The 22287-nt window shown below is 33.6% G+C and overlaps 1 long non-coding RNA gene across 1 annotated transcript; it reads left to right on the top strand.

The window, feature by feature from the left end:
• Nucleotides 1-1099: 1099 nt before the first annotated feature.
• On the top strand, nt 1100-7421 carry LOC124361152. Its single transcript, XR_006922297.1, has 2 exons — nt 1100-1614; nt 7175-7421. It is a non-coding gene; the product is annotated as an uncharacterized LOC124361152 (long non-coding RNA).
• The last annotated feature ends 14866 nt before the right edge of the window (nt 7422-22287 follow it).

Raw genomic sequence — 22287 nt, 5'->3', positions numbered from 1 at the left:
CTTACTGACTGCTGACCTCCCAGAAAATGAACGTACTCACACTGCAAATTTCGCAAATGATACTGCAGTTTTGTTAATTAATGAAGATCGTGTCAGAGCATCTCATTACATCAGAGTTTAGATGTAATTACAAATTGGTTTTAAGACATTCATAATCAAAATGAACGAAAATAAATCAGTTCACATAAGTTTAAAGTAAATAAAAATTCTTGCCCTCAAGTTACATTGAACAACGTTGACTTAGCCTAATTAACTGAAGTAAATTATCTACGCAAGCTCGTGGACAGGAGGCTTACATGGAAATTCCACATTTGGACGAAGATATAGCATCTAAACTTATAAACAAATCAAATGAAACACATACTCAGATTAAATAAAAACTTATTTTGTAGAACAAATAACTAGTATAAAAATCTATTCTAAAACCTGTATAAACATATGGTGTGCTATTATGGAACACAGCAAGGAATTCCAATTTGGAGGCAATTCAAAGAAATCAATCAAAATTGTTAAGAAAAGTTTCAAAAGCACCTTGGAATATATCTAGCAACACGTTATACCAAGATTTGTCAAAGAAGAAATTATCAAATTCAGTCTAAATTAGAAATTCAAGATTAGAAGATCACTAAAACCACCTTGCGGTAAATCTACTAGATAATTTTACAAATGTGTACAGACCACCTTCATCTGCTATCCTGGAAATACCTTTTAGGTTTTTTAATTATTCACCTTAGTGTTAACAATGTTTAACACCTAACTCAATTTTAATTGTTAATGTTGTTTCTGTATATGATATTCTTTTATTTTCCCTCTTATATTGAATAGATTTATAATAAATGACTACTGTTAAGAGAAAAATAACTGACGTCCTCAAGAACTGTCAAAAGACTGACACAGACTTATTAATCTCATAGGTAGGTTTGTCTCGTATTGTGACGTACATTTTATAGATGTTCACCACAAACCAGACTTATTCATAATGTAACATGTTGTATATAATTTAACACAACACTCACTTACATCCATAGAAGCAATGGTTGAGAATCAATAGAACCATTGCTTCTATGGATGTAATTGGAAGCCCCGAGGTGCACTGTGCACCTCGGGGCTTCATGAGTTCATCAAAGCCCTTTCTTATACGTTAATCCGAAAAGAATAGACAGAATATACTATAATATTGTTACAGTGAACTACAGGAATACTGGAGTGGAATAGGAATCCTGATACTGAATCAGAATCGAGGAATATAATATATTTGACTTTGATGTTTGGTTTGATTGTGGGACGGTAAATGTAAACATATTGCCTTAGTGTAGCAACAATATAATTTAATTAATGTTTCAAGCTGAGTGATTTTACTATTAATTGTTTGACCTTAACTTACTAAAATAGTTAGATACTTTAAACCCATATATCATAAAGAAGCTACAAATCATGTGGCATTTGATATTGGTTTTACTACTAAGCTGTCATTATGCTTATGCTTCTGATGGATACGATTTTGGAGATGTTTTAGCGTTAATGTTAGGAATGGGAATAAGCTTGGTAGGAGTTTGTGCCTGTTTAGGATGTTATGCAAGAAGGAGGCAAGCTGGTCTGGATTCATTATGAAATGTAAGTGAGATAGAATTTATATTCCTAATACATAGTTCAATCATCAACTATGTAGCTTACAAGATTGAATAACCTTTGCAGAACAACAGACTGTCATTTGTGAAAATTGATGCTGTTAATTGATTAACTTCAAAAGAAGAGAAGATGCCCCCAAATTGGTCCATCTATTTCATTAAACCCTTTACTGTCAGAATCTTATTTTGTAGTAGGGTATGTTGAAAAGAATTTAGCCTATGCAATAGTCAACATAACTGAAATAATAAAGGAAATAGTAGGCTAATTGTGAACTCAAGGGCTGGAATGGCAGTTGTGTACTCAACGGCCACAATGGCAAAATAAGATTTTTGTGTTATTAAACTAGTGCTATCATGGTCATAAACAAACAAATGTAGGTTTTCAAGGGGTGAAAATGACAAATAACAAAGTTATAGAACATTAAAAGGAGAATTACTTTTCTTTCGCAGAGTAATATTTCAATGTTCAATGGGCGTTACGTGGTCTTGTTATGATTGCAAGTCAATCCCATATTGGTTGCTGCTGAAGTTAGCTGTTACGCCATCGTTGGATACGTAAAATAACAATAATACTGAAATCATGAAAATTTAACCCAAATAATGGTTAGAATGCGATAAGCGGACCAGGTTTTTATATCGATAGTATAATCATCAATACTTAATCATATATTGACTGGTGTGAAACTGCGAATGTATTCCACTAAGGAATTTCCTGTCACTACCCTCACCATATTTCATAGCCAGTTCCCAACCAAAGTGAGAGAAGATGGCAGACGACAGTCATTGAAACCTAACCTATAAACTTGCAAATGAAAACTGTTTGCTAAATAAAAACAATATAAGGGATGGAACATTACATAACTAAATAAAAACGTATCGTTTATAACTGTCAGCAGCTGGTACTAAAACCATAAAATTCACATTACTTAAGCTTGCTATTTTCAGCGGCAGATTTGAAAATCGTAACAAAGATTATCAGATTTGCACAGCGTATAAAACTAATTGTATTATATGTAATAATGTATATATTGTCTATTTTTACGTGGTATAGGCCTATGTGTAGAAAACTTAAAAGTTGGGACCGTGTACGTGCAAATCTAGGAATACAAACGGGTAGGGTACAATAAGCGGTTTTTTATATCGAAATTGGGAAACAATATTACTTAATCATAACCATCGATATAATCAATCAATAGTGATTAATTATTTTGAACAATTAACTTAAATAATCTATATTAACAGAGCTGTAAACACTTTTAAATAATATGTGTAAGGTAATATTTCAATTTTACATAAGTAACATTTAATTATTAAAAATGGTAGTCAATTTTAGAAAACTACGAGACATTGCTTTGAAATATGATAAGACATGTTTTAAGTAACTTCAACATGTTGGACTCGTACCGAAAAACCCATTATGTGAAATTTGTGGGAAAGAAACAACTGTAACTTTGAGAGGAGCAAATATGGTCGTCTTCGGTTTTCCTAATTTTGGTTATAATAATTTGTTTTATCACTGTAAATATTAAATTCATATTTTAATTTAAAACACGTGATTGTTATTGAGGACTATAAATACTTTTATATCGATTGATAGTCTAGGATTTAAGATCCGAATATTAGGTATCGATGGTTACATTCTTCGATATAAAAAACCGGGTCCGCTTATCGTACCCTACCCATACAAACTTATTGGTAGCTCAATCAGCTTTTCTCAGCACACATAAAATCAGATGTATTTTATGTCATTTTGTAGTGTATATTACTTATTTTTAAGTGATATACGTATCTTCTGAAGATGTTTTGTATTTTTGAGGAAAAAGTACAGTTCGGAGTGTCTACGTGCAAATCTGTGAAATGTTATGATTTTCAAATCTGCTGCCAAAAATAGCCAGCTATAATATTGTGAATTTTATGGTTTATTTTGTTCTGATTGCTTCTGACAGTGTAATTATAAACAACAAATTTTTATTTAGTTATGTAATGTTCCATCCCTTAGATTTTATTTTAAGTAAACAGATTTTATTTGTGAGTTTATAGCTTAGGTTTCAATTACTGTCGTTTGCCATTTTCTTCTCCCGCTTTGAGAAGTGGTGGGAACTGTCTATGAAGTATAGCGGAGATAGTTAGGGGAAACTCCTTGTTGGAATCCATTGGCAGTTTCACACCGGTATATATTGAATATGAGTATCAATTATATCATCATATCTATAGTCATAATAAAAATCATCATATCGTCACCATGAACTATTTTGTCTCATGAAAAGCTAGTGAAAACATAGATTGTTAAAGTTGACAGTGTAAAAAATAGTATATTTTTGAAAAAGCTGTGCTATTGGGTGCAAAAAGTTATATAGATGCCTTATGCAGTATAAGCAGATGGGTAGTACACTGTTCAATTACATTTGTATTACCATGAATTACATGAACATAAGTCATTTAATGAATTCTACACACTGCTAAAAGTAGCCTTATTTAACATTCTGTTTGGAACAAACATCTTTTAAAAAATGAATGTTTACATCTGATAAAATATGGTAGGATTTAAATAGTAGCATAGTTCATTTTTCTAATCAAAGTATTAATTTAAAAAATACAAGTTTTTAAGAAATATAATGATTTTTAATTAAAAGATACCACATTTATTGTAAAGTCAGTGTTTGTATTAAAACCATAAATAATGGAAAGTTTCCAAACTTGGAAAAATCTGGAAGTAAAAGCAATGCCATTGAAATATTATGAACAGTGGATAATGTATTGTTTCCTATCTCAAACCATATTTTATGATGGTATATACCTATATCTATAATACGCTATATCTATAATATGCACAGATGATTTTTGTAAACACAACTGCTCTGTCATTTATAGACCGATTTTAACAATTGGTGTGTCAAAAAATTCTATAGTCTATAGCTGTGTAAAGTGGTTTTCAATTTTATTTATTATTATCCATGTGGACACATTTGCTCAGTGAAATATGGGTAAACAGTAACCAAATATGTTATTACTTAAGTTGATTAACTATAGCTCCTATAACTAGTATAACTCTAAAGTTGCTAACATTTGTTAGTTACTAGTATCAGAAAACTAACTGAGGTTTTTGTTTATGATTTTGTTTAACTAAGGTTTCTACTTTCCTTAATTGAAATATTTATACTAAGCAATATTGACAGAATTTTTTTTTTTGTAGGGAGAACAGTTTAAATAATTAAATGTTTATATTTCTTACTTCTAAACAAACTTGCAATTTAAACCAAGTTCAAGTGCTCAGTTTCCTCTAGTTGCTTTTTACTTTAATAGGTTATGCAAAGAGGAATTTTTTGTAAAAATTAATAAATAGATATGACTTTTTTAAGACAAGTTAATATAATAGATTCTCAATACTCACATTGTAATAAGTACCTTAAATAAGGCATAGTTTTATATATACATAAACGGTTCTACAAAATATGAGTAATCTGTAAATGAATATACCTTGTGTAATGAGGTACTATGTAATAGGACTTGTGTTTTAAATTCAATATTTAAATGTATATTTGTAGCTGGCTATTAATTCCTAATAGTTGAGTTATCACCTGGAGGTATACTATGCACTATAGCAAAGATGAGAATGTACTATATATCGTTGGTGGTACTGTAGGTTCCAGCCAAGCTTGTTGTGGTCAGTACCAGTAGCTTAGCCAGAAATTTCGTTCGGAGGGGGGGGGGGTCCGAAACCGGGGATCCGGGGGAAGTTTAGTGTGTTATTTGCCAATGAGTTCACTGGTAAAAGGTAAATACCAAAAATATGGAGCTTTAGTAACTACGCCTTATAGAAAGTGGAAAGATGTAATAGGCAAATTCAACTCTCACAGCAACTCTAGTACCAACAATTTTCTTGTATAGCTACAGAAACTTTACAAAATTCGATTCTGGCCGAGTAGAAGGCACCAAAGTGATGTTGGATTCACTGGATAAGAAAGAAAAAGAACAAAACAGAGCTCTTCACCCAAGCTATAATATGATACAACTATATTCTGTGGAGAAAATGAAATACCCCTTCGGCGACATTGGGCCACTGACGGCCGAACAACCTTTAGAAAAGGAGGGTAATTTTCGAGCGTTGCTCGGGTACAGAACAAACTAACGGTTGGAAAATGCACCGGAAAAACTCTACGGATTAGAAGTTCGGCTGCTTTGGATTTCACTGATGTAGGTACTATTTATGAATGAGTTATAATGACGATTTTTGTATCATTACACTGTAGACGAGTACATAATTAACGGAAAAAAATAAAAAAAATCACTTTCGGTCGGAAATAAAATTCACATGAAAAACCCTAATGATTAGAACTTCAACTACTTCGGACTTCAGTTATTGAGGTAAACGTGGTATTTTTGATTGAGTTAGGGCGACGACTGTACTCGACTAACTATATAATTATCAAGAAAAAAATCACTTCCGGTCGGTAAATACCGAAGAAAAGCTCTCTACAGATTCAAGTTTTTATATAGGTACAGTGTACAGTTTAATGATAACAAAAATCGTCGTCCTAACTCAACCGAAAACACCACGTTTACCTCAATCACTGAAGTCCAAATTACGAGTAGTTGAAGTTATAATCAGTAGAGTTTTTCAAGTGTATTTTCCCACCAAAAGTGATTTTTAAAATTTTTTTCTATAATTATATACACGTCTACAGTTTAATGACACCGATTTTACGTCCCCAAGACGAATTTGAACGAAGTGGTCGCTAATTTAAACTGTTCGCCGTGTTACGATTCAGGTTACTTTGCGACGTCACGTAACTGCGCCCTATAGAAATACCGTGATTACACTACACTATCCGAAAGGCCGAGCCCAAAAGTATCGTTTGATACTTTATGATTTAAACTAAAAGACAATTATATTTTTAACAACGGTCATTTTTATCAATTAAATCAATCAATTTAATGTTTATAGACAAGAGTAATGTTATAGTAAAGAGTAATGACTCTCCTTTTTTTCTCCTACTCCATGCATAATTTTTTAATGTCTTAAAATTTCGGGGGGTCCGGACCCCCCCTTTGCTACGCCACTGGTCCGGACCCCCTGGACCCCCCTTTGCTACGCCACTGGTCAGTACCTTCGAGATTACTATTTCCACAAAATCTCATGAGCAATCTTTTAGACCATGCTGCTCTAAGATAGATGGGTTTTTGCTATATGCACAGAATGTGAATTTAATTTTTTTCATGAAATCAGTTTTAAAATAAAGTGACAACATTTGATCAGATGTCAGATAACTAATCTAGCCTAGTAGAATTCCCTATTTTGACATGCCGACATAAGCAGCTATGCATATGCCTTGTTTGAAAATGAATTGGGTTATCTGGTATGATAAGAAATACATCTACACATGCTGCTAACATTTTGGCACATGTTTAGGTTTGATTTTCTCAGTATCAAGCTGGATAGTTGATGACCCAGAATGTTGGAATTATGTATTATTATCCAATAGGCGAAATAATTACATTTTAGGGAATGATAGTAATACACTAATACATTTATTTTTTTGTTACAGGAATGCTGTTCCATTTTGATAATGTGACTTCAAGGATATTTTATATACAAATTATATTTTTGACGCTAGTCAGTACTTTCTAAAGAAATACTTTAGAAATACTACGCAGAACCATGGGCAAACAAATGGAGCCAAAATCTCTGAACACTAATATAATGAATCATTGATGTGTATATCACGAAATATTGTACATAGTTCTTACTTTTGTTATGTTTAAAAATAAAAGCATTTTGTTTTAACATTATTATTTTGGCTATATTCAATAGTTCAACTTTTACCTCCTATCCATTGTTTGTGTGTTAGGAGCTGTGGACTTCAATTGGCCTTGGAAGTCAGGTTTTATTACAATTTAAAATGTAATGTTAAATTTAGTTACAGTAGTTTTATTTTATTTTAAAACAATGAAATGTGCAACAAATGAAATCTACAGAAGCATTTGTATGGATATGTCAAAGATGAAAGACAGCAGTTCTGTATTGTGAAGCTTGTTTACAAAGCCTGTTTCGTTTGTAAAAAGTCAGTGGGGCTATGCTTCTAGTTTAATCCTTTGGCATGGTTTGCCATATTAACGCAAGATGAATTTTCCCTCAGCTGCAAATTGCCGTATATGTTGCTTGCAGTACAGTCTGAAAGAGTGTGATGTCTTGTAAAATAATTTTGAGTTTTTTGACTTGAAACTTGTTATAGTACACATCCTGTAAACCAATGAGCCCATGATAGCAGTTCCTCTACATTTTGTAGACGAAACGGGTGATGGTTTTCGACCATCTATTAAAACTGCTTCGGTATATGTTTGTGTTTCATGCCGGTTTGTTATGGATATTATTTGTGTTTATAGAGTGTTTTATTGTAATTGAAGATTTATGTTGTGACTGGTGTTGTGTAATTTGTAATTCAATAAGTAAAATTGTACTATACCACTTCATTATAGTAACGCCACCCTCTTGGCGGCTAATTGCTTCGCCCTTTTTAAATTTAACCTGGACAACTGCATTTGGATTGCATATTCTATCCTTATCTTAGGGTACCGCAAAGGCCTGTGACTTTCTGTAATAGCCTTTATGAAGAACAACAATTTATAGGAGTTGTTTAAAAATACTGTATGATTTGTGATATATATTTATTTAACTATACTGACCCTGACCCATATTATAAAGTTTTATTTGTGGGCTATGACGAAGGCCTCGTTCATTAGGCCTGTTCTGTAGGTGGCTATCTTCTTATACACATGGGTTGAGGTAATGATCGGACTACCGCAAATTTACAACGGTTGGTAGCGAACGTGTTAAAATATAACTTATTATACCGGGTGTCTTAAAAGTCCCCCTTCCCTATTAGGTTTCTTATGAATAGAGATGGAATGATTTACTATGAGGGATGTTTATATAACCAACTGAGGCGGTTTTCGAGGTAAGGAAATTGTTTACTCCCCCCTTCCCTCCAAAGGAAGGGGGTAGTAAAAAAATTCCCTTATGTGGTATACTATTAGGAATACTTATTTTAGTACTTTTCAATCTATCTATAACTTTGAAATCGGTTAAGTCCACAAAATGAAATTTTTACAGGATAATACTCTTACTTAATACTAAATCTGAGCCAAATTTTTATTTTCATGTCCAACAGAGGTAATTCAAACTTTTGTAAATTTTTCGATTTTTTATTTAAAACTGCAATCTCACAAATTGAAATTTTCAGCATTTTGAGTACCCACATATATCTATCCGATAAAAAAATAACAAACACATAGTCATTTGTCTTGTTGTATACAAATATGTTTGAACATTCATTTTTGTAAACCTGTTGTGTTAAATTTTTAAAATGTATTTAGATCTACGTATATATTTAGTTTTAGGTGCATACTCATAAGTCGTTATTAATGTTCAGATCTTTCTGAAGAGATTGGTTTTTATTTTAATGTTCTAGGATGAATAGAAGCTGAAATATTTAATTTAGTGCAGAGCTCTGAAATCCCTGAAAATAAGAGTTTAAACAATAGAAAAATGGCAGCCATCGGCTGAAAAAAAATTTAAAAATTGTATTTTTGTACTTGCAATGAATTGTAATTTTAAGAATAAAAATAAAAAAATTCTTGAAGCAACGAAATAATTTATATCTGGACCACTTGATATGGATTGACCCTACTGCAATTTTTACGCTAACATGTCTTATAAATAGGAATCTCTACTGACTCCTTAAGTCTCTCTGGAAATACACCAGTCTCAAAACTCCAATTAACCATGTGTAGTAATACTTTAAATATGTTATAATTAACTTTTTGTATTGTCGTTGAACTTATACCCTCCAATCCAGTCGATATTCTGCTCCCCAATGATTGGATTGCTCTTTCTAATTCACTATCTAATACAGGACCTAACATCATTGAATCTCTTGAAGGGATTAAAAAAATATATCCCGTGAACCAAAATTATCAGGTTTTATATAATTCACACTCAATGTATCGATAATAGTTAAAAAGTATTGATTAAATAAATATATTGGACATTTCTAATGAATCATCCTTAACTATATTTTCCACTTCTAATATTATATTAGTATATTGTTTTTCCTTATGGCCAGTTACGTCATATAGGTAGTATTTTCCAAGTTGTTTAAGTTCTCTTATGCCTCTTTTATTTCTAAAATGTCTATAAGCATGTTTAATTTGTTTGTTGTTAGAATACGTTTTTGTTTTACTATACAGTAACTTTTTAAACGAATACGTTCGCAAATACAATCACTAATCCATGGCTTTAATTTTGTAAGTTGTTTAAGTTTATCTCTCCTTTACACAACAAAATGTTCAATTGTAAAATGTCAATAAACTTGCCGAAAGCGCATGAGGCATTCTGTTAACTATAGACATGAGCCCAGTCCACAGTTTCGAACAGGCTGACTAAACAGTCAAAGTTTACTCGGTAGGTAGGACGAACTGTGGCAAAGACAACGGAACCTCACTGGTTGTTTGACCGACACGGTCTCCCCAGCACACGCGCTGTCACCGCTATCGTAGCATGATCCGTCAAGTGAACATCTACAACCGATGCTACAACTTCTTATCTGTTTTTGCTCGCTATTCTAGAATATACATGTATGTGTATTCTGAGTAATGAAAAAGTCAAGGAATATCACGATAGACCGGGGAAATTGCCCGGTTATTCTTGCAAGGTGTCTATCGGTCACAGAGGTCTCGAAAATGTTACTAATTTTAATGAGGGTTTCACGGAATTTGCCAAAAGTCAAGGATTACGAATTTGTGACGTAATTTTTATGTTTAAAATATCTGTTTTATGGCATTGTGATAATAAGTAGTGATGTGTCGAAGCCAAATCTCGAATCTACAGAATCTTCAAGAAAGTTTCGGGTCCGAAAATCGATCGACAATAGAATCTGGGGAGACTCGCCGCGTCATTGATAATCATCAGCAGATCAAATCTCAGTATTCAAATTACCAATCACTAAACGTTTTTTCGAATTTTATGTTTCAAAAATCGTAAATAAATAACCTTATAATTAAATAGACTGAGTTTTAAAATAGTAATTTACTTGCAGTCAGTATTAGATTTGCGTTCCACGAGTATGCTGCGTGTCTTCCCGGATGACACCTGATCGGCATTACGTAAATTACCGATCTACGCGATCGGTGTTTATTATTGTGCTTGTGTATGAAAACCCGTAGATGGATATCCTAATTAACAAATGATCCTACTTTTGTAAATATTTAGCTTCCAGCAGCAGTAGCGTAGCCAGAAATTTCGTTCGGGGGGGGGGGAGTCCGAAACCGGGGGACGTTTTGTGTGTTATTTGCCAATGAGTTCACTGGTAAAAGGTAAATACCAAAAATATGGAGCTTTAGTAACTACGCCTTATAGAAAGTGGAAAGATGTAATAGGCCAATTCAACTCTCACAGCAACTCTAGTACCACCAATTTTCTTGCATAGCTACAGAAACTTTACAAAATTCGATTCTGGCCGAGTAGAAGGCACCAAAGTGATGTTGGATTCACTGGATAAGAAAGAAAAAGAACAAAACAGAGCTCTTCACCCAAGCTATAATATGATACAACTATATTCTGTGGAGAAAATGAAATACCCCTTCGGCGACATTGGGCCACTGACGGCCGAACAACCTTTAGAAAAGGAGGGTAATTTTCGAGCGTTGCTCGGGTACAGATCAAACTAACGGTCGGAAAATGCACCGGAAAAACTGTACTGAGTAGAAGTTCGGCTACTTTGGATTTCACTGATTGAGGTAGGCTATTGATGAATGAGTTATAATGACGATTTTTTGTATCATTACACTGTAGACGAGTATATAATTATCGGAAAAAAACAAAAAAATCACGGAAATAAAATACACCTGAAAAAATCTAATGATTAGAATTTCAACTACTTCGGACTTCAGTTATTGAGGTAAACGTGGTATTTTTGATTTGAGGTTGAGGTAAAAGTGGTACTTACAATTTTTTTAGGACATAGATTTTAGGTATTAATTCAACGCCGACTAATAAATATATAACTATCGAGAACAAAAACAAAAATAATCACTTCCGATCGGAATATATACTAAGGAAAATGAAATAATACCTGAGTCAGTGAAATCCAAAGTAGTCGGAACTTCTTATCAGTAGAGCTTTTCCTCGATATTTTCCGACCGGAAGTGATTTTATTGTTTTGTTTCTCGATAATTATATTATGTATTAGTCGGCGTTGAATTAATACCTAAAATCAACGTCCTAACATAATTCTAAGTACCAATTTTACCTCAACCACTTAACCAGTGAAATCCAAAATCGTCAAAACTTGAATCTGTAGAGAGCTTTCCTTCGGTATTTACCGACCGTAGTGATTTTTCTCTCGATAATTATATAGGTACAGTGTAAAGTTTAATGATAACAAAAATCGTCGTCCTAACTCAATCGAAACACCACGTTTACCTCAATCACTGAAGTCCAAATTAGTTGAAGTTCTAATCAGTAAGTTTTTCAAGTGTATTTTCCGACCGAAAATGATTTTTTATATTTTTTCGATAATTATATACACGTCTACAATTTAATGACACTAAAATCAACGTCGTAACTTAATTCTAAGGCCTCTTTCACACACATCGAATTTGGACGTCCGATATTTTATCGACCGTCCATATTCCAATAGTGGCGCATAGCAGTAAACGGGAGCTTTCAGACTAGACGATTTCTGAACGGCAACGATAAAAATGCCGTTTAGCAGCCGTCCACTGCCACTGCAGACCAACGGCACCGTGCCGTTGCCGTCCTTACAGTGGCGTACGTGTCCATTCGTGCGCTTCCAGACATCTCGATATTTTACCGTCCGGTCCTCACTCCTCACTGCGCCTTCTCTCTGCACAATCGCTGTTAAACTGTAACTGTGCCCAGCTTGTTAATATGGATGGAGAATTTGCTATTGATAATGAAGTGCTTATTTCCCTAGTGGAAGCCAAAACCATCTTTTAACATCTCGTGAAGTTCATCAAACAAAACCGTAGACATTCTAAAGAAATTAAAAAAACTTATTTCCATCACGTCGAAGTTCTTCAAAAAGGGTGTGAAAAGGTTCCCACCTGTTCCCTTGACTTATTAATTGGATGTATCCAGCACTTCCGCTTAATCCTACGACGCTTTATACGGCGGTATAGGAACCACATAGCCACAACACGTTTTTATTTATTAGAGAGAAGCAATACAACACTCACTACAGCACACCATATACTCGAATAACTTTCTGAACGGTAAAAAAATCGATGTGTGTGTGCAAGCGGCACCCAAACGATAAAATATCGCCCGTTATTTTATCGGACGTCCAAATTCGATGTGTGTGAAAGAGGCCTAAGCAGTCATTATACGTCCCCAAGACGAATTTGAACGAAGTGGTCGCTAATTTAAACTGTTCGCCGTGTTACGGTTCAGGTTACTTGGCGACGTCACGTGAACGCGCCCTATAGAAATACCGTGATTACACTACACTATCCGAAAGGCCGAGCCCAAAAGTATAGTTTATGATTTATGATTTAAACGAAAGGACAATTATATTTTTAACAACGGTCACTTTAATTAATTAAATCAATCAATTTAATGTTTGTAAACAAAAGTAATGATAACTCTCCTTTTTTCTCCCTGCTCCATGCTTTATTTTTTAATGTCTTAAAATTTCGGGGGGGGGGAGTCCGGACCCCCCCTTCGCTACGACACTGTCCAGCAGCGAGTATGCTGCGTATATTCGCGGACTGCAGCTAATCCGCAGTATACAGATCGCTAAAACATGTACTTTGAATAAAGTAACGTAGATAGATTACTAAATTAACAAATTAGAATTTTTGGCCAATATAGTATTTTTATTTCAGTTCATATTTTTCTCAATTTTGTCAGACAAAGTTGTCTTGAATTTTTAAAGTATTAAAATGCCATGTATTAATCAGTTCTTGATTGAAGGAGCTGTCAAATTATATCTTGGTTTTGTAAGTTCTAGGAGACGGAAAAACTGTTTTTGAAATTTTCCCGGTTCTCAGGAAGATTTTCGGCTTATTCCCAGTTTCCCTCGGTCCGGTAAATTCCCAGCTTATTCCTAGTCGGGTGGCCACCCTGAAAGAATAACATCTATGCCATGTGCAAACACTAGCGGGAAACATAAACTTGAGCTTCTCGTTATCGGAATGGCTAAAAATCCGATAGCTTTCATACATGTAAATCTTCGTATAATATATATACAAATAGAGCCGTGGTTGGATGATAAATTCTTTGTTTTTGCAGTGGTTTCATCAAAACTTTGTACCAGCAGTCCAAACATTTTTAAATACAAAAATTAAACATAAAGAAATGCCTTAAAAGGCCTTACTAATACTAGACAATTGTCTTAGACACCCTGATAAACCGAATTAAAAACAAGTGATGGCTGTATTCAGACATTATTTTTACCACCCAAAGTTACTCCAATCCTACAACCAACGGATCAAAATGTAATTCAGACCATTAACATGAATTACAAAACAAGTCTGCTCTATAAAGTGTTGAATAGCGACAAGAGTATTGTTCAGTCTCTTAAGGAGACTAATCTCAAAAATGTGTTCAATCTGCAGAACTCTTGGGAGAAAGTAACTATGAAAAGAATTGTCTGCTCTTGGGTGAACGTATGGCCCGATCATTCACTGTTAAAAATATATAAGAAGCAAACATTGAGTCCATTAGAAATGGTCAATCTATCGAAGACGATTCAAGCATTCTAGATCAAAATCAAAATGAGTTGAATGAACTTCAGAAAACAATTGCCCCCTTTTGTGGTGGTGATAAAGAAAACCTAACAATAAATGACGATAAATCTTGGCTTGGTAGCAGCCATGGATTCAAATCATGAGTGATAAAAGGAATTATTGAAGGAATCGTTAAGGAAGAAGACTTGGAGGAAAAATTGAATACATTCAAGAACTAGGTCACTGTATAAATAATGTTTTCAGTGCTATAGTAGCCATTCAAACAAGCATCAATTGGGCTGAGGAAAATGGAGAAGCAGCACAGGATATCTTGGTTTTACAAAGACTTTATGACAATGTTTTGAGAAAGGTTTTCATATCTGAATACCATAATTTTTTCAAATATATTTGATAAAGGTGATTGTATTGCTAGTAGTCTACAGCTAAGTGGATTTCTATTGTCTCTTTTTTGAATACTGGATCAATAATTATTGATATCTACAACTGTTTAGGAAAACTACTTGCATTAAGTTATTTACCACATGTAAAAGAGGTTTAAAATGGCCTGTTTTTATCATTTAATAATTTTAACCCTTTGACTAGTAATCTCAAAAATATTCGGGATTGCCCTATGTACCGCCGGCTGTAATCCCGATAGCCTTACGGGAAGCACTATGGTGCTAAACAGTTTTCACAATTATGTTTCATGATGAATACTCTCTTGCCTGAAGGTGTATGCAATCTAGCAAAATAAATAAGAAAAATTTTCAAGTAGTTTCATCGTTCTCACTAGACCGCAGTTGCTCTTTTGTTTATTGTGTCTGCGAGCAGCAGCACTGGGACCATTTTGGTGTATAGAATCAATCATTAATTTTAATCAACTGTTCACCTTAATAGTGTTACTACGAAATACACATTTATAGTGCAGTGTCGCTGCAGCGTCCAATGTGATCTGATGTTGGAAAAGTTAGACGGTCTGGGACATGATCCGAGTGGAAAAATACCGATTGGAAATGCTCCCGACCATTAGTGTGGGCTTCGGAAAAAAGAAAAACATCCTTCGTGAACGCTCATAAAGGTTATCTTTATTTTGGTACTACTAGTAACATATCCTTCTTGTTCCAAAATCAAGAAACCTAATCTAGAGCTACTTATATTGCGCAATAACAAGAAGTAGATAGAGACAGAGTGGTCTACTTCTCGCAGACACTGATTCCTTTCGGGAGGCAGAAAACAAGAGCTGATCGTCATAACCACATGCAATTTTTTTACATCAAGCGAAACAAAATCTGTTCTTTCTAATAAAGTTAGTTTTTTTGGTATTCGGTAAGATAAACTGTTAAAAAATAGTGGCATCTGGATAATACCAAAGTACCATGTTTTTTGTTGCAAGTATGTTATTGTATCATCTCCTATGCAAGTGGTGTTTATTTATAATTTCTTTTGTTTCTTAATTATGTAATCATCATTCCATTGATTTTAGTTATTTTTAATTAGTGTGGTTTTAAATACAAAACTTATTTTAAACTAGTATTTTAGAACTTCATTCAAATTAAAACTTAGTCATTTAGTGGTAATAAGTATAATTTAGCCCAATCTGCTTGGAATAAATGTTTGATAAAATTTATTATTTTTCTTTATTAAAACTCCTGCTAATTTTAATTTTCTTTGTTGTGTGACTTATTTGCAACATTTTAAGTGTATAGTAAAAGTATAAATCTCTAAAGTATAAACAACATATATATTTTCCTGTCCTCTCTCAAAAATCAATATTTTTATATCCACCGAGATCAATTTTGCAATTTCATTAAAAAAGTATGTACAAAAATGTATCTAATTTTTGTAAATACATTTCAACATGTTCCGATGGTCCCCTGTACAGCCCTCCAACTAGTTTTATTCTGTTTATTTTGATGCAAGGTTCAAATATTTTATCCTTGTTTAATATTGTTTTTATTTGAGATAAATTGTTACTTTGTAATTTTTATTTCTTCAGATCCCAATTTCAAAACCTTAGCTCGTTCGTAACTTTTTCGGACATACCAACTTGCAATTTAAAAATCTGTAATTTTAAGCCTGTCTATTTCATCAATTTTTAATTTGTATTCAGTTTAGATAAGAATATATGGCTTAAGTTCTAGGATACTTACTTTCAACGGATCAATTATAGTAGCCAGATGCTGTATGTTTTGATCGCAGACAGTTTTATGCAATGAAGTTTGCTTGTCTACATGGCAAATCTTTTTTTACACTTAATTTATTAATATTTACATTACCCTAATATAATTATTATTTAATACTTGACACTAAAAGCTGTGGTAGTGGATGGGTTAAGAGATTTTATGCTAAGAATTTAGATATTAAAATTTTTTTGCCCAATGCGTACCCAGACTCTTGATTGATGGACAAAAACAAAGAAAATTGTCTCAGCCCTTATTACCTGTTACCATGAAGAAGGTGACGAATATCTTTACCACATAGTCACTGTTGATGAGACATGAGTTTCTTGTGCTAATATCTAACAAATAAGACCACCAATGGAATGGGGGTTACACCAGTCACTGCTCAAACCCAGATGTGGAAATCACTGCTGTCGATTGGTTATGTACACAGATGGCACAAAATCATTCTAGTTTCATTCTTCTAACATAGTCTCCGCCATATTCTCATTCCTAAATATGAACAATTCCTTTCTAATGTCGCAGTTCTCCAGTAATTTCATAAGAGACTCCACTCTAACTGGATAATTTAAATCTTTTCTCTGAATCACTTGATAGCCTGGGAAGATGTCACCACCAAATTTTGGCTCCGCCAACCCACAGACAGAGCCTACAAAATGTTCGCTGAGACAAGACATATTGTACGAGTAAGTCTATTGGAATTCTCCACTCTTATACTGGATGTTGGTTACACATTCCAGCCATGTACAAATTGGTTTATTGTAATTGGTTTGTTGTTCCATTGCATATTATAACTTAGTATAATCAGTGTGAAGTATTTTATAACTACTATTATATATAAATATATTTACGTATTCGTGGTATTATAAATGACAGTAACAATAATGAAGCTCATGTTTCATCAGTTTATTATTCAACATAACAACAAATTTAATTTGTTTAGTTACTTTAATCCTTACAGTGCGGCATACAGGAATATCTGTATTCTCTTAATTTAATTTGTTGTGTGCATTATAAATTTAGAAAATTCTGTGAATATGTAGGAATGCATAAATGTATTGATTTATGACCATCAGGAAGAAATTAGATTGTGTATCGTGTGAAAAATCAATAATAAACCAGTGCTATTCTTTTATTGAAGTTTCATCTTATGATGCAAGGCGATGCATTTGAATATAACCGTAACTCTCTTAATTCATTCTCATTGAACTGAGGCTATATTTTCTTCAGCGCTTTAAGGGTTAATAATTTATGTTTTCTGAAAATACAAATTTCCAATAGACTACAACCTACACAAATATATCCTAAGTGTTAAATCCTAAGGCTAGTATTACACTACCATAGTTCTATACACATATATCTATTATCATATATTTGATAATATATACTCTCTAGGAAGATATGATCAAATCTCAACAATCATGACATTTGGTACACTAAACAGTAATACTTCCTATCAAATACATACCTGTGATAATAATAGATTTATATCATAGTTCTATGACGTAACTATTATTATATAATAAAATATATGTATAAGATAATACGTTCTCTGTAGGAGAACATGACTATAAATATATGATCTTATTTCCACCATACAAAAAAAGAAATACAAAATCTTTTTTTTATTTATAATACAAAGTAATATTTTCGATTAAAGACATACTATAACAATATATTTATGTCATAGAACTATGATAGTATAATACCAAAATGTGAGATTATGTCAAATTATGACTAGTTATTATTTATGATAAAATGAATAATTATTTAATATTTTTAATATACAGTACATTAAAATACAGCATATATATATTAGGTTCAAAGACATCATTGGTATATAGTTGATACAGCATTAAACAAAATTTGTAAACAGCTCTAGTGTGGCAATACAAGATGAAAAATATATGAAGAAAATAAGTAGTACACGTTTCAAACAAAAGCATAATTGGTTTGATTTGGACCTAGAAAAAGTTCTTTATTCATAAACATCAAGATTAGAAAGTTTTTCTTTTTAACATGTGATTATATTTCATATACAAAGATAAAAACATCTTCTTCCTTAAGAGTTGGATACTCATGCATTGCCACCCTCTAGTTGAAGAACTCGAGACTGTAGAACTGAGAAGATTCTTTCCTGAAGCCAACTCTGGAGTTCCTTCTTCAGGTTCTTTAAGTTTTCAGGCGGTTTAGCTTAAGAGTTTTTTGCTTAAGTGACTGTTCTGTGTGCAGGAAGGTGAAAGTTACTTGCATGTCTTGTGTTGTGTTCATGCACGTCTCTATGCTTTGCAAGTTACTAGCAACATAAAAGAGAACAAGTTTCCAAGATATACATAACAGAACATTAATGGAAATAACAGGAAGGATCCTCAAATCGTTTAATGTGTTTCTACAACTCTTGGGCCTTTACTTTGAGCCCTACTTTGATTCCAGTAAGCATTGCAGGTGGCACTTGAAACCTCCCCCCCTCCTAACTATTATTCTACATTGTAGGTGCCTTTGGAAGGGACTATACAGGGTGTACATAAAGTCCTGCACGGGTATAATATTTTCTGAACGATAACAGATAAATAAACAAGATTTGGTACATCAATACTACACCTAAAAATCTACTTTTTGAAGGAACTATCAGTTTTCTGTAATATCATGGGGACGTCCCGCAAGGAGTCAGAAGGAAATCTTAAATAGGAGCATAGGTTAATATGGACATAATTTTAAAGGGCTTATCTAGCAGAGTTTAATGCCGCAAACCGCACTCAAAAAGATTGATCCAGTACAAAATGGCGGCTGTTCAAAGATTTTACTTGGTTACATTTTATTAGTAGCCATAACCCCAGTAAAGCAAAACTGCAACCAAACAAATACTGCAGCTAACTACTACATTATGCTTGTCAGTTGTACAGAAGTGAATTATGATATTAGTTATCCTCAAGGGTTACAAATTTGGTCCTAATATATTGATAACGGGAAAAACCTGATAACAGTAACAATTAGAAATCTCTTATCTTTGGGTCGCAGTTAGGACTTTCCTATTAGCCAGTCTATTCATAGTAGGCTATTCTAGTTTTCTTGTTTTAGTGGTGCTGTCCATCCATTTTATCAGTGCGCTTTAGTACAAAAGAGTTTGTTGTATTGCTTGTAGTTCTTCAACTACACTATGTCACTTAACGAACGTGAACGTATAACATTTCTTATGATGGTTGGTTGGGGAAATAACAGACGATCACACGAGGAAGCATGCCATTTATTTAATGACTACTTTCACGAGAGGCAGCCAATTTCTAGAACAACTGTAGGAAGAACCGTTCAACACTTTATGAAAACAGGAAGTGTTTCCGATCGTCATAGGTCGCTGAGATTTCTAATTGTTACTGTTATCAGGTTTTTCCCATTATCAATATATTAGGACCAAATTTGTAACCCTTGAGGATAACTAATGTCATAATTCACTTCTGAACAATTGACAAGCATAATGTAGTAGTTAGCTGCAGTATTTGTTTGGTTGCAGTTTTGCTTTACTGGGGTTATGGCTACTAATAAAATGTAACCAAGTAAAATCTTTGAACAGCCGCCATTTTGTACTGGATCAATCTTTTTGAGTGCGGTTTGCGGCATTAAACTCTGCTAGATAAGCCCTTTAAAACGATGTCCATATTGACCTATGCTCCTATTTAAGATTTCCTTCTGACTCCTTGCGGGACGTCCCCATGATATTACAGAAAACTGATAGTTCCCTCAAAAAGTAGATTTTTAGGTGTAGTATTGATGTACCAAATCTTGTTTATTTATCTGTGATCGTTCAGAAAATATTATACCAGTGCAGGACTTTATGTACACCCTGTATGTTATTTTTGTATTTTCTGGTGAACTGACTGCTGAGTTTCTCTTTATGGCAAATATTGCAGAGCTTAGTTTATTGCATAGATTGTCTACAAGACTGTCCTATGATACATCATGGTCAAGCATACATCATAGCTAAACCCCTAGGTATTTTAGCATGTTCACAATTTGAAGGTCAGAGAGTAATATTTATACATTCCTATTTCCTCCAAAAAACATTTGTTAAGTTTTATTTTTATATAGAAAGAAGGATGCAATATTATTGTGCCATGTTCATAGATATTTATGTGTCAATTTCCAAATGTTCTATACTATTGCTGGCCAGTAGATGCAAAACTACCAGGACTCTGTTCTCTAAGAACTCTACAAGGTCAGCGATCACAGATGTTGTAAACTTCTCTTTTATAACGGCATGTCGCTTATCTGTTAAAAGGCCATTTTGTTAAAAGTGTGTTACTATTCTGGCAAGAACTAATTTTTGATAGTTTTTGGAAGCCACAGTAGTTGCCAATCTGGTCATCTTTCTTGCTCTGTTTGTACTTGGAATATATTTTAGCAATTTCAAGTCTGAAGGGGAAGGAAAATGCCTTGGTTAAGAGGCCTGTTAGAGATGGCTAAAATTGGAGTCAATGAGTTTTCCATAGATTTTTGAAGATGTACCATGAATATCAGCTGATGATTTTGGTATAATGGATTTTATAAATGTTTTGCAGGATGAAGGATAGATAGAGGGTTTACAATTTCAAGCGAGGTTCTCCTGTGTAGTTATGCCCCACTTACTTGCTAAGCATCTTTTCAACAATTAAAAGAATAGAGTTAATATTAATTGTGACTTTTGTAGCACCTGTCATTTCATGTTCACCAATTTTTAAGCATGTCTTAAGTTTTCATCCTCAGGTTCAATGCTTAAAAATGGATTTTTAAATAAAAACGTAGGGGTTTTCAGGCTTCTTAATAACATAGCATATGATTAATATCACCTCTCATATTTCTTGAAGCATCAAGGTCAAAGATTAATAATGTCAGTGAATCAAAATTGTTGTTTGTTCGGCAGGTGAACAGACAACGTAGCATATCTCTGGTTGGCTGAGGCTAAGTGGCAAGCCATACGAGCCGTGCCCTTAACTGTCTGCTCTGTTTTACTCAGGTTCAGAGTCGCTCACCTTTTATTAATTACCAGTAAATTGTGTTGACTGTATACTATTATCAGTAGGTGTTGAGATATATAGTAGGCTATTATGTTATTGATTTATAGCTCTGTGCCAAATTGCTTGCTTACAGATAGACTTGTAATATGTACTGGTTGCTGAATGTAAAGTAGATCCACTATATTCCTCAGCCTTGCTGTGTGTAGGTATGTAGTTGGAAGCTATGAAGGAGCACTAACTTTGAGGATTGCATAGCAATAAGCCGCCCCTTAGAAGAAGAGGGAGCAGCTGGTGCTGTGGCTGAAAACTCCTATTCATTGAATCACCTGAAACACATGAGTAGATTGGTTGTAGACGCACACACTCAACCCGGTCTTGTTGTCTAGAAACCCCAGCATCTTTGTAACGGAGTTGAACACCTGGGAGGAATGTGTACCTGGCCTACTCCTGCCCCTCCTCCAAATCTCTTCTTTAGCTTGTAGATCATAGTTCCGGGTTATAATGAACTTAGTTCACAGTGTGTTTGTATGAAAACTAAAAATGAAAAAAGTTTGTATCTCTCTATCTATAGCCTCTTTTATTTGATTTTTTTCTTACCTGTAATCTAGAGGATCCTAGAGTTACCCAGCCCGTTGTAGTCTGAGGTAGTAGCCTTAGTAGAAAAATTTCCACGGCATTTCACATCGCCGTCTTCTGATTTATTTAACCCAAAAGCATACAGCTTTGTTTCTTATAAAAACCTCA

The sequence above is a fragment of the Homalodisca vitripennis genome, chromosome 1 (assembly GCF_021130785.1).
Source record: "Homalodisca vitripennis isolate AUS2020 chromosome 1, UT_GWSS_2.1, whole genome shotgun sequence".
NCBI lineage: Eukaryota > Metazoa > Arthropoda > Insecta > Hemiptera > Cicadellidae > Homalodisca > Homalodisca vitripennis.
The sequence above is the reverse complement of the archived record's forward strand: the minus strand, read 5'-3'. Positions and strand labels throughout refer to the sequence as shown.